Below are 15,002 nucleotides of genomic sequence, written 5' to 3' on the forward strand. Positions count from 1 at the left end.
AAATGCTCCTCAATGTCCTGCCCCGCACAAGATGCTTTTTTTACATCTCCTATTTTCAGCTCCAGCCTTCTTTGAAATAAAATACATTTCTTATTCCTTTCATCAACAATTGATGTTCCATTTGGAGGTTTATCGGGGAAGGACTATGGGAATGCATTTCTGTTCTGCACATTCCATTTTTCTAAGGGCACAGTCACCACTCATAGACAGCTGGGCAGTAGGGCTCAGCAGGCTTTCTTTGGAAGCATGACTCCAAGTCTGTCTATCTCTGGATCATGTGCATGCCTTAAGGATAACAAATTTTTGCCAGTAATATCCTACCTCTGTCACAAATCTATCTTATTTGTTTAATTTTGTCAGTCCATCCAAAATATAAAATCCAGACTTAGCACACTGATGTTACAATACAAATAGTGGGCAAATTCCTCCAGGCAGTAGTTTCTTAACCTACAGATAACTAGTTGATAAATGGATATAGACTTCATTAAAGACCCGAGCATCGTTTTTGTCTCTCTCTCTCTCTCTCTCTCTCTCTCTCTCTCTCTCTCTGTGTGTGTGTGTGTGTGTGTGTGGTCTCTCTACTTGGCCCTGGTAGTCCTGGAACTCACTATGTAGACCAGGCTGGCCTTGAACCCACAGAGATACACCCGCCTCTGCCTCCTCAGTGCTGGAATTAAAAACATATACCACCATACTTGGTTAAGGCTGAAGCATCTTACTTGGTGCCCAGTACATATTCCTTCTTTCTTTGAAAACTCCTTTCCTGCTTTTTGCCTTATGAAACCAACCCATTTTCACACATCATTTTAATATTTTCTTTATAATAATCATTATCATTTTATAATTACTTAGAGATTCATCCATAGCCCTACTGTGTTCTGCAAATCCTTAGAAAAAATCTACCTTATTAGACATAGGAGCTACTACTTAAATACAAATTCTTGAATGATCTCCATTTTGCTCCTCTGGTACCAATTAAACTGTCAAACAGAAACTAAATAAACACTAATTATTTATGAAGAAAGGAGATGAAGGAAAGGACAAGAGAAAGAGAGAGAGAAAGACAGGGAGTGAGATAATGTAGAAGAAGCAAAGGACACGGTGAAAGGATAGAGTTACCTTTCATATTGGAAATAATTGAAAATATTTGGATATAATTGGAAAGGTATAATGTCATTATTTCAGTTTGTTATCTGTATGTGGGTCAAATATTTTTAGTTTATCACTTGTTTATTTACTTAGATGAATTTTAATTTTGACAATGTATACCAGGTTCACCTGGAACTCTCAATCATCCTGCCCCAGCTTCCAGTCACACACATGCTGGAGATTACAGCCATGCACAGCCACATTCAGCTCAACAATTTGTTAACAAGTATAGTTTCGTAATCTATATTTGTTTTTGATGGAATATTTAGGAAGACATTCATCCCCTGAAAAATCTGTGATCCCCTTCCGTATTGGACTGTGGATAGCTGGAGGGTTGCTTAGCAAACTTTAATACTGATCCTATTCCCAACCTGAATGTTGTGTAAGCTTAAGTGGCAGTTAGTGTTAGTTATATACTTGACAGAATCTAGAATCACATGGGAAGTGGGTCTCAGGGCACACTTGTGTGAGATTATTTTGATTGCCTTAAGTAGGATGACCCACCCAGTGTGGTCGCCAAAAATTCCACGGCTGCCTTCCTGGACTGCATAAAACTGCAAAAGGGAGCTGAGCATATATCTAGTAAGCATATTATCTTTCCCTTGAAGAGCTGCTTCAAGTTCCTACTGCCTCTACTTTTCTACAATCACAGACTGTACCTTGAACTCAGAGGTAGAAGAAACCATTTTGAGATCCTGTAGAAAATGTCTTTTATCATACCAACAGGAAAAGAAACTAAGATGCCTTGAAAAGTCAGTTAGCTGTGTTACACAGGAACATCTTACTTAAAAAAAGTTATGTGCTTCTTAAAGAGATATAGTACCTATGATGATGGTGTTAAATAGTCTTTGAAACCCTTACTCATTAGAGATTCTTTTAAGCATTATAAACACATACACAAAAGGTATTTTACACCCTTGTTACATACCTAACACTAAATATTGTTTACAGAACTAGCCAGCACCACTGACATAGTAATCAGTACAGGTGGAACTTGAAATAAGATCTGAATTTAGGGTATGTGCTGATATGTGCAGCTGAAAGTCAAGCCATACAAGGAAGAGTTGAGGTTTTGTATTCTTAAGAACAGTGTAGCTTTCTATTTTATATGCTGTGCATTGTTTATTGTTCTGTACAACACAAAAGAGAACTTACTAGTTATAGAAAATACCAACTCACTTTAAAACAAGTAAATTAAATGATGCAATGCCTGTCATCCTGTCCCCAAGGTAAAACTACTACAACTAACCCTGACAAGAGCAGAGGTTCTGAATACCTGAGACATTATTTAGAGGCACATATTTCAGGGAGATTACTGCAGCATAGTGTAAAACAGTGAGACTGGTTCTCAGATTATTTGCTTACCAAAATAATGATTAAAAGGCATTCTAATAAGATAAATGCAAGCCTTAATATATTAATGCCAACCCCTTTCAAGTAATAAAAACAGTTCATTTCCTACTTTGTGACCACCCAATATGCAAATGCATTTTGTAGGTGGCATTTCTTTCTTTGAGTTTAAACATACATGCTCAGAAATGGAATTGGTGCATGATAGAAAGACGATGATTCAGTTAAAATAGAAATTTCCCGTGCTAGGGAAATCAAATAGATAAATATCTCTTTTAGAGAGATTCTGTCTGGGGAAAATTCTTAAGCCCACCTGCCAATACCGCATCAACAAGTCAAGGACTTTTCATGATATAATGCATGACAAGAAATGTCGTTTCCTCTAAATCCTTTGCCAAGCAGTATGAATATTAATAGGTAATGAAATACCAATTCTAATTTGCAGCCAGAGAGTTTGTGCTATTCTTCTTATGGGCTTAGTGAAAATAGGAATTTATGAGAACCTTGGAGTTTTCTTGAGTAAGCTAGCCAAGAAATTTATTAAATAATATTATCCTACTTGTCAAAGGATAAAACTCCATACTTGGTGTGAATGAGTTTTTAAGAGAAGAAATATACACATTTTATTTTGTTGGATATTGCAATTAGCACACCATACATATATGGGGGATCATGTCAGGACCTTGTCCATGGCAAGCATTTTATCTCTGAAATACATCCCCACCCCTTGTCTGTAACTTCTTCTATGAGTTTAAGTCTTTGAAATATTATGGAACACATTTTTTTCAGTTATTAATTTAGAATCAGCAAGATATGTACATATTCAAATACTTAAAATAATACATTACTTAAATTATGGTTTGCAGTTACATATACATAGCCACAATATTTTAGCATGATATTTGATGTTAATATTACATAAATAAAAAGCCTAATCATCCTTATTCTCTTGACTGAGGTACAAAACACTAACATGAATATAATAAAATCCTGAAAGTGCAAAGGCAGTGAGTGACAAAGACAAATTTGAAATATGATCACAGATGAATTATGCCTGTGAACACTTTTGAATGGTACAAAGCTTAAAAAGACATGAATATTAAACTTAAAAAGCAAGAAACATTATGATGTAGTTATATCTGCACTAATTGCATAGATTTTTAAAGCACTATAAACTGCTTAAAATGGCACCTGCAAATAAATGCTGTATACACAGTAATAAAAAGCATTATTTATATAAGTAAGCTTCAAGTTTACTGGATGATGTCCTATAGTCTTCCCATTGTGACTTTAATATGTTCTTCCTTCAAATGGCCTTTTCCTCATCATAGATTTACAATGAACAGAACTGAGTGAATTCAACCTCAAGATCATGAACATACTCTGTTTGAAATATTTAGCAAATTAACTGCTCTGTCTTTCAGGGAAAATGGTATTAGATTTCATTATTTAATACTTATTAAACAAAAATCACTTTTTGCCCACTCTAGGACTTGAAAATATTGGTATAAAAATGAACATGAGATTTAACACATAAAATATTTCCAAATCCCTGGAGAGTTCTAATTTGAATATAAAGTGTAGGAATTACAGCACACCAGAGCAAAGTATCAGAAATTCTTGATCCATTTCTATCACAGGACTTAAATATAAATGGATGATGGTAAATTAGGGACAGAAAATGAAAAAGAACTGAGATTAAAAGATATTAAAACTGAGCTAAATTAAAATTCATTCATCCTCAGAGAGCAAGAAAAAGAGAAAACAGATGTTGAGGTAAGAATACAAATAGAACATTTTGGTATAGAAGATAATGAAATAAAACTATACTTTCCTTAACTTCTTTTAGAAGATGGTATCACTACAAAGTGTTCTTTGACTTAGTCTTTTATTATTTTGCCCCCCAAAGTGAACACACAGTATAGACAATGGAATGGAAAGATATTATGTTATCAAATTCAAGAACTATAGAATTTCAGAGGAGGTAGGTCAATATTCATTTTACAAAGAGCAAGAGAATGTTGGGTCAAGGCCAAACTCAATAAAAACCAGCAACAGTGGACCAGAGGAAAGGGCATGTGGAGATTATTTCACAAATGCATTGTGATAGCAGTTATCAAAGACTAGCAACTACAGGAAAGGAGACAATCTAAATAATTCTGTGAATCTATTAAAAAACAGATAATGCATGTACACAGCCTAGGAAACTTAAGGGGTTACCTTATGATGGGGAGGTTGTCTTAATGGTAACTCACAAGGTCCAGATTGCATGCTGATATCTTCACTATAAACTGGTGAGGATGAACTCAGAAAGGACAGGACTACAATTACTAGTGAGGAATGCACTGCCATAAGTCAGTCAAGATAAAGATGGTGGAGCTCTGATTTCTAGAAGTGTGGTATGAGGAACTCCCTGTACTTACTTTCAGGGAAACCCTGGCAACCTGAATAAAAAGTATGTCTTTGTAACTATGTTTAAAAGTCTCTTGGAAATGAAGAAGAGCAAGAGAGAAAATGAAAAGAAATAAAAATTATAGAAAGATTCATAAAATTAGTTATTGATCTTGACCTTTGTGCCCCTGACCCATTTTTGAATTGTAGAATTTTAAGTCAAGATGCTGGGACTCATTGCTTTAGGAAGCCCTCAGCAATCCTCTTTATATTTGTGTAGAGTTCAAAACTAGCTAAAAGTTGCTGAGAAATATGGAATTCTGTTTAATCTAATGTTGCTGATAAAGGGGAGAATATACTCCAGGAGGAACAGAACAAGAAACTGTTTCTCATAGAGTGGTGTTTCAATGCCAGGGAGAGTGAGCTGGGGAGATCACAGACTTTTATATTGATTTGGGGCCCATCCTCTAAATCCAGATAGAATGTTGAGAAAAGCAACCCTAATACCCACCTCTAATACCTCTCTGCAAGAGATGTTTTACCAAGGACAGCAAGTAATAAGAGGGGAAAACACAAAGTTCTCCCTGTGGAAACCTAGACTTGGGAAGAAAAAGAATGCATAATTCAAGGCCAGGGTCATTTTCCAATGTGGTGAATATTTTCTGGTAATTAAAAAGGAAATTGTTGTCATCTTTAGACTAGTAATAAGCTGATCACAGATTAAAGAGCTGTTTACCAGAGACAACTAGGGAAGGGCACTGAAAGGAGCACTCATGAGCCTCAAAGGTTCATAGATTGAACTTGGTCTTCAACCCAAGGCAATATCAGAAACAGCAGACACATTAGCTGGTCATTATAGGAGTCTCAGAGTGGAATAACCATCACACCAATGGTAGGTAGTTCAAGAGAAAGACACACAGGTAACCAGGGTCTAAACCACTGTCTCCCCAAAGTGGTACTTTCCACAGAGCGACATTAAAACTGAGTACTTCAAGGGAGTTATCTTAAGGTATTTAGTAATATTACAAAGCACATAATCAAATAAGGCAAAATACTGTCTGGAGACAGAGGGAGAGTCAGGATAAAAATTCAATAATTAATATTTAAAATATTTAGTTTGTAACAAAAATAATATATTTAATGAAATAGAACAGTTTGACCCACAGTAAATGAAATGATGACTAGAAATTGCCTTAAAAGATACATATGCTATGGTAACAAAGAGTTGAAATTGTATTTAAAGAACTAAAGCACAACATACTCAATGACACAGAATATATAATGCTGGTTTCTCCTGAAATAGGGAGTATTAATATGTTAGCTATTATAGTAAAGAACCAAACAGAAATTTTGGAGTTAAAAGTTCCATTATTAAAATGAAAAAAGTGTTTGTTAGAAGATTCAACAGGAAGTTTACTGTGACAGGAACCCTATTAAATTGATTAAGAGAGGTTATAGATAGGTATAATAATGGGGATTATAAATTCTGATGGACAGAGAGTAAAAATGAAGAAAAACAGCCAGTGTCTCATAGAACATAGGATTCTGTATTAAGGGAACCAACATGCATGAGATGAAAGTACCAGAAAGATTGGAAGGAAAAAAGGAAAATGATGGTATTTAAAGCAACAATATGTGCCTAGTTTCAAGTTTGATGAAAATCACTAATTTTTATCCAAGAAGCTCAATGAAGTCTAAAATAAACTCACAGAGATAGACAAACACAGATACCAATTAAAGGAAAAAGAGTCCATGGTTTTGAGAAAGAACAGAAAGTGTTGATGGGAGGAAAAGGAAGGGGGAATTGATGATATAATATCAAAAGACAAAACATTATTTAAATAAAATGAATGAGAATTTTTAGTCACTAGAATGGTTGTGATTCAAAAGACAGGAACAGGGTAAGAACGTATGTTGTAAAATGGGATTCTCTCTTTTGCTGGTGAGAGCATAAATGGTACCAGGACTGTGGGAGCAGTGGGACAGTTACTAGAATACTAAACATGGAGTTAGTATATGACTTAGAGCTAACACAATTTGCTTCTTGGGAAATACTACGGAGAATTTGTAGTGTATTTTGTACTATTAGTTTTGCACAAATGTTTTTGGTCGTATTGTAATGATAAAATATGTAGAAATTAATTAGCATCTGGTGGGGTAAATAACATACAACACAGCTGAATAATAAAATATTATTTGACAATGAAATGGAAGTCTCCAATATATGTGTAACAAAAAATGAAAGATCATAAGTTATATGAGCTCATTTATTATGAATGTTCAGAATAAAGAACTTATAGCAACAGAAGTATTTCAATTATTAAGGTTAGGCAAGATGGAAGAGAAAGGTTGGTATTAGAAAGATTGAATTTTTTATACTGATGATGAAATTAAGGTGACACTTGAGCAAAGGAAGTAAAACTTACTGCAGATGACACTTTACTTGTGGGAGCTGTATCATATGGTAATATTGCTATTAAGTATCATTTCTAAAAGTGATTTAATGGGAGCTTCAATGAAGGAGGCAGTGCTATCAATGACAAGATCCACAATTTTTTAATTGGATTGTTTGGTGTTTTGGTGAAGAATTGTGCTGGGATTTTGATAGGGATTGCACTGAATCTGTAGATTGCTTTTGGCAAGATAGCCATTTTTACTATGTTGATCTTATCTACTCAAGAGCACTGGAAATCTTACCATTTTCTAGTATCTTCTCTAATTTCTTTCTTTAAAAACACAAAATTCTTGTTATATATGTCTTTCACTTGTTTGGTTAGCATTACTCCAAGTTTTTTTTTTTTTATGTTGTTTGTGGCTATTGAAAAGGGTGATGATTCTCTGATTTCTTTCTCAGTCCATTTATCATCTGTATGTATTATGGCTACTATTGATTGATTTTTTTTAGTTAATCTTGTATCCTGCCACTTTGCTGCAGGAGGTTATTAGCTGTAGGGTTTCCCTGGTAGAGTTTTTTCAGGTCACTTAGTAAACTATAATATCATCTGCAAATAGTGAAAAGTTTGACTTCTGCTTTTCCAATTTGTAACTCCTGATTTCCTTTTGTTGTCTTATTGCTCTCGCTAGAAACAAGTACAATATTGAAGAGATCTGGAAAGAATGGACAGCCTTGCCTTGTCCCTGATTTTAGAGGAATAGCATTGAATTTCTCACCATTTAATTTGATGTTGGCAGTTGGTTTGCTGTATATTGTTTTTATTATGTTTAGTTATGTTCCTGTTATCCCTGGTCTCTCCAAGACCTTTATCATGAAGGGGTGTTGGATTTTGTCAAAGGCTTTTTCAGCATCTAGTAGATGATCATGCAGTTTTTCTTTTTCAGTTTGTTTGTATGGTGGATTACATTGATGAGTTTTCATATGTTGAAGCAACCCTGTATCTCTAGGATGAAACCTACTGGATCATGTTGGATTATTTTTCTGATATGTTCTTGGATTGGATTTTTCAGTACTTTATTGAGTATTTATGCATCAATGTTCATGAGGGATATTGGTCTGTAGTTCTCTTTCTTAGTCATGCCTTTAGAGCTTGGCAATGACCCTTCTGTTTCTATTGTGTGGAACAATCTGAGGAGAATTGGTATTAGCTCTTTGAATTTCTAATTTCTGGTAGAATTCTGCACTGAAACCATCTGGCCCTGTTTTTTTTTTTTTGGGGGGGACTTTTGATGACTGCTTCAATTTCATTAGATGTTATAGGTCTATTTAAATTGCTTATCTGTTCTTTATTTAATTTTGGTGGGTGATATCTATCCTGTTAATTTCCTTTAAATTTTAAAATTTTGTGGAGTACATGTTTTCAAAATATGACCTGATGATCCACTGGATTTCCTCAGTGTCAGTTGTTATGTCCCCCTTTTCATTTCTGATTTTTTAAAAATAAACCCATGTTTTTAATGCTAAACTTATTACCACCCCTTACAGAAATTGTTCTTTGTACTTATCCTGTTCTTTCACTTGGAATTCTGACTTTTCCTAACTTTAGTGACTTCTAGCCCTCTATATGCCCAAGTCCCCATCCTCACTTTCTCCTTTTAGAACCACTAATGACCCTGACAGCACTGCTTTGAAATTCAGCTCAAGACTTAACACTTGTGCATTCAGATCTATCAAAGGACTTAGTAGAAAGGAAATTAATTGATAGCACCCACCCTCTTTATACAGCAGCTAGTTTAGATAGCATTTTCCTGACATCAATCCTGTGATCAATTTATCTGTCTCTTTGAGCTAGGTCAGTCTTAGAAATCTTAAATTCACAATGCTATAATTCATTCCACACAGCCAATATGGTTAGCAAATTATCTCATTTGTATCATTTCTTTTTTTCTCCACTTTGTATTTAATTTGGAAACAAGATTGTTATAAATGTCAATCTCAGCCCCTTCTCCCTCCTCTCCGCTCCTGCCCCCGACTAACACCCTACCTATCCCATACCATTTTCTTCCCCAGGGAGAGTGATGCCTTCCATGGGGGCGGTTCTTCAGAGTCTGTTATATCCTTTGGGATAGAACCTAGGCCCTCCACCATGTGTCTAGGCTGTGGGAGTATCCCTCTATGTGGAATGGGCTCCCAAAGTCCATTCCTATGATAGGGATAATTACTGATCTACTACAAAAGGACCCATATAGTATTTGACTGCATTTATGATTTTGTTAATTTACATGTACTTTCTCTTCCTTTTGGTTAGTTTGGATAAAGATTTGTCTACCTTGTTGATTTTCCTGAAGAACCAACTCTTTGTTACACTGATTCTTTGTATTATTTTCCTAGTTTCTACTTTATTTCAGCCCTCAATTTGATTTTTTCCTGTTGTCTACTCCTCTGGGGTGAATATTATTCTTTTTGTCCTAGAGCTTTCAGTTGCGCTGTTAATTCTCTAGTGTGACTATTCTCCAGTTTCCTCATGTAGGCGCTTAGTGCTATGAACTTTCCTCTTTTCCTCTTACCACTGCTTTCAAAGTCTCTCATAAGTTTGGGTGTGTTGTGTCTTCATTCTTATTGAATTCTAGGAAGTGTTTAATTTCCTTCTTTATTTCCTCCTTGACCCAGGAATGGTGCAATTGCACATTTTTAAACCTTCCTAATTTGTAGTGTTTTTGCAACTTGTTTTGTTGTTGAATTGTAACTTTAAAGCATGGTGGTCTGATAAGATATAGGGGGTTATTCCTATTGTTTTGTACCTATTGAGGTTTGATATATTGCTGAGTATGTGGTCTATTTTAGAGAAGGTTCCCTGTGGTGCTGAGAAGAAGGTATATTCTTTTGTGTTTGGATGGAATGTTTTATGGACATCTGTTAAACTCAAATGGGTCATAACTTCTATTAGTTCCTGTGTTTCTTTGTTAAGTTCTGTCTGGTGGTCCTGTCTAGTGTTGAGAATGGGGTGTTGAAGTCTCCCATCATAAGTGTGTGAGGTTTTATGTGTGATTTGAGTTTTAAAAATGGTTCTTTTACAAATGTGGATGCCTTTGTATTTGGGGCGTAGATGTTCAGAATTGAGATTTCATCCTGATGGATTTCTCCTGTGATGAATATGAAATTACCTTCTGCATCTCTTTTGACTGATTTTAGTTTAAAGTCTAATTAGATATTAGATATTAGAATTGCTGCATCCACTTGTTTCTTGGGTCCATTTGGTTGGAAAATTATTTGCTAATCCTTAACTCTGAGGAACATCTTTCATTAAAGTTGAGGTGCGTTTCTTTTATGCAGCAGAATGATAGATTTAGTCTTAATATCCATTCTGTTAGCCTGTGTCTTTTTATAGGTGAGTTAAGACCATTAATATTAAAGGATATTAATGACCATTGATTGTTAATTCTTGTTTGTTTTGGATTTGTTGTTGTTGGTGGTATTGTGTGTGGATTCCCTCCCCCACCCCAGCTTTTCTTCTTTAAGCTGTTGATAAAATGGGATTATCTATTTTCTATGTTTTTTTTTTCTGGGTTTAGTTAAATTCCTTGGGTTGGAGTTTTCTTTCCAGAACTTTGTGTAGGGCTGGATTAGTGGATATGAATTGTTTCAATCTGGTTTTGTCATGGCATATCTTGTGTTCTCCATCTATAGTGATTGAAAGCTTTTCTCGGTATAGTAGTCTGGGCTGGCGTCCCTGGTCTCATAGTGTAGGTAGAATATCTATCCAGGACCTTCTGGCTTTCGGAGTTTCCATGGAAAAGTCAGGTGTAATTCTAATAGGTTTGCCTTTATATGTTACTTGACCATTTTTGCTGCTCTTAATATTTTTCTTTATTCTGTATGTTTGTCGTTTTGGTTATTATGTGATGAGGAGACCATTTTTGGAGTCCACTTTATTTGGTGTTCTGTAGCCTTCTTGTACTTTGGCATGTCTTTCTTTAGGTTGGGTAAGCTTTCTTCTATGATGTTGTTGAATATGTTTTCTGCACCTTTGAGTTGGTTTTCTTCACCTTCTTCTATATCTATTATTCTTAGGTTTGGTCATTTCATGGTGTCCCATATTTCCTGGATGCTTTGTGTTAGGCATATGTTGGACTTAAGATTTTCTTTGGTCAATGAATCTATTTCTCCAAGTGTTTCTTAAACACCTGAGATTTTCTCTTCCATCTCTTATATTCTGTTGGTTACGCTTGCATCTGTATTTCCTGTTTGCTTACTCAACTTTTCTATTTCCAGCATTCCCCCAGTTTGTGTTTATATTATTGTCTCCATTTAAGTTTTCAGGTCTTGAACTGTCTGGATTGTTTTCTTCTGTTGTTTGATTGTATTTTCTTGACTATCCTTAAGATATTTGTTGATTTCTAGTACTGTTTTTTCTTCCATTTGTTTAAGGGATTTTCTCGTATCCTCTTTGAGGCCCTCTATCATTTTCATGAAGATGTTTTTAAGGTCAGTCTCTTCTGCATCATCTGAGATGTGATGTTCAGGTCTTGCTGGTGTAGGGTCTCTAGACTCTGTTGGTGTCATATTGGTTTTATTGTTGTTGAATATGTTTTCATATTGTCTTCTTCCCATCCTTTCTTTCAGTGAGTGTAGAAGGATTCTCTTCCTCTCCTGCTGGATATGGGACCAAGGTTCCTATGTGGTAGGTGCAAACAGATCCAATAATCTGATATCTCTCATCTTCCCATGGATGGAGGCAGGACTGGTACCAGGGACCTAGAAGTCTCTGGATGTACTAGATCCTGTGGAACTGGGATCTTCCATGAGCAGCCCCCCAGCCTCAGGTGACCCGAGCAGTGCAGAAGAAGAAGGAATGGAAATAGCCCTGAGCCTATTCAATCCAGTGGATGGAGGTGGAACTGGTACTGGTGACCCAGAGTCTCCCGATGTACTGGATCTGGCAGAACTGAGAGCAGCCCCCGGCCTCAGTGACCCTGAGCAGGGTAGAGGAAGAAGGGTCAGAAATAGCCCTGAGCCTACATAGTCTGGTAGATGGAGGTTGGGCTGGTACCAGATAACTGGAAGTCTCTGGATGTGCTGGATCCGGTGGAACTGGGGTCTGCTGAGAGCAGCCCCAGAGACTCAGGTAATCTTGAGCAGGTCCGAAGAAGAAGGACCAGAAACAGCCCAGAGCCTACTCAGTCAGGTGGATCTTTTTCTTCCATTTCTTTAAGGGATTTTCTCATTACCTCTTTGAGGGTCTCTATCATCTTTGTAAAGTTGTTTCTAGGGTTGTTCTCTTCTGATTTCTGTGTTGGGATGTTCATGTCTTGCTGGTGTGGAGTCCCTAGACTCTGGAGTAGTCATATTGATCTTTCTGTTGTTGAATGTGTTCTTATTCTGTTGTCTTCCCATCCCTCCTTCCTGTGGTACTGTTGTGGTCTCTCCCTCTCTTGGTGGTCACAGCACCAAGGTTTTCTTCTGGTGGGTGCAAGCAGGTCCAATACTCGGATGGCTCTCCTCTTACCATAGGTGGAGTTGGAACTGGTACAGCGATATAGGCAGACTCTGGATGGAATGTTCCTCAATGACTGGTTCCCAGTTGTACAGGCCCCAAGCCTCAGCTTGCTCCAAGCAGGGCACAGGTAGGTGGGGCAGAAACAGGCCCATGCTTGCCTCCTCACATGGGTGGAAGCAGGACTAGCACTGAGACACTGGCAGACTCTACATGGGCTGGTTTGCCAGGATGGGTTCCCCTGTGTGCAGTCGCAGGCCTCTGGAGGCTCTGGAAGATGAATGGGAAACCTGTCTACATTCATTTTTGAGACAAGGTCTCTAATTGAACTTATAATTCACTGATTGGCTAGGCTGGCATGCCACTGAGCCCTAGTGCACATGGATTATAGATGTACATTTATGTCCTACTTTATACATAAATGTATATGTATAAATGTATATGTAAATGTATATGTAAATGCTTGAGATCCAAACCTAAGCCTTCATCCTTATACAAAAAACATGTAACCTGCTGAACCATCTCATGAGTACCAGATTTTGTGTTTTAATGGAAATAACTTACATGTCAGCATTTCATGAATATTTGATCTAATTATGATAGGTATATTTGTATTTCCTAAATCTGTTTAACTTTTAAACAGTAGAACTTAAAACCATTAAGTTTAAAAAAACTGCATTTAATTCGTTAAAACAAGATACTTTCTATTTACTAAAATGTGAGGAAACTGCATCTTTATTGAAAATGTTAGCAGTGAAGACAAAATGCTGTTTTTTCCCCTTTAGGATATGTTCTCATCTGAAATAATCAGTGGACAGAAAATCCCCACTGGCTTAGAAACTTTAATGAGTGTGCATGTTAAACTTAAAACAACAAAACACATTTTTCCCCAGGAGTCTATTGTGCGATAAAAATAAATAATTCAGTTTAATGCTACAGGCATTCTTTTTCCTCTGTGATTGAAATGGAGATGTAGGTTAAATCAGAGATGATTTTTGGTCACTTTTTCATTAGTTGCTTTCATGCTACCCACTCTCTCTGGTTTTCCTCAGCCTTTGTTGTCATCTTTGAAAGTCTGTGTCTGTTTACTGACATGTGCAAGCAACTGAGTGGCAGCAAAGATCTCTGATTTATTACAGACAGAATCATAAAAAATATTTTCTCCATTCTTCTGTCATACCAAGTAAAGTACATTGTCACTATCATATCTTGATTATTCTGATCAATATAATAACACCTTCTGTGAAAACATACAAATACACATGACATGTGTCCATGTATTAAGCACTTACTTGCATACTTTAATCTTGTTAATTTTATTCATGGATTGAATGTTTACTCCCTTTGCCCCTTCTCCACACAAACAGATTATGTAAGGGCATGTGCATAGCTTAAGCAATGGCAAAACTGTATATCAAAAAAGCTTCTTGCAGAATACTGAAAGGAAAAAACACCCACTCATTTAATGTATTATTTTCATGATCTTCAAATGTGTTCCAAGAGGAAATGAACTATATCCAGAGAGGTTTCAGAGAGTCCTATGGATATGAACATTCTGATTGGGTTTCAAAAACTATTTTCAAAAATATCAGTATCAAGGTCCTAACTACTCCATTTGAATATTATTTGGAGATTTGGTGAAAACAACTGTGCTTTTGAAACTGACAATTCCTCTATCATACATAGTCCTACCATGGAGTAATTAGGAATGCCCGGATACAGGTTTTTAAGGAAGAGTTTAGTATATTTGGTTTTTATTCATATAAGTGCTCATTTAGTTTGAAAAACTCTTTACAAAATTACTACTGTTGCATCCAGCTGAGTATTTCAAGATGTTCAATCCAAATTTTGGGACTGATGTCAGTTATCACAAATTTAGTGCTGGAATTGATCAGTGACATTATCTGGTCCAGTGCTTTCCTTTGGCAGATGAGTTGATGTAAATTAATTATCTAAAGAAAGTTTGTGGCGTAGAGAATGAAAAACAGCCATTAGCATTCAAGGGAAGAAAGTGAAGCATGAAGACATTAAATAAGTTGCCAACTTTATTAGAACTAGTTATAAGCAGTTGGCATTTATTTTTAGCCTGCCAATATCTTATTGGTGCTTGCAACTGCCCTATGCTGTCTTTATATTGTTGATAGCTTCAAAATGTTACCTAGACTTGGAAAATAATTTTATAAGAAAGAAATGCCTTGTTGACAGGGAATGCAGGGCTCTCAA

General features: G+C 36.1%; 1 protein-coding gene across 1 annotated transcript in view; it reads right to left on the bottom strand.

Moving 5' to 3' along the window:
- LOC100762108 (bifunctional heparan sulfate N-deacetylase/N-sulfotransferase 4) overlaps positions 1-15,002 on the bottom strand; it is a 274,005-nt gene that overhangs the window by 135,733 nt on the left and 123,270 nt on the right. The window lies entirely within an intron of this gene.

This window comes from Cricetulus griseus, assembly GCF_003668045.3.
Source record: "Cricetulus griseus strain 17A/GY chromosome 1 unlocalized genomic scaffold, alternate assembly CriGri-PICRH-1.0 chr1_0, whole genome shotgun sequence".
Lineage (NCBI taxonomy): Eukaryota > Metazoa > Chordata > Mammalia > Rodentia > Cricetidae > Cricetulus > Cricetulus griseus.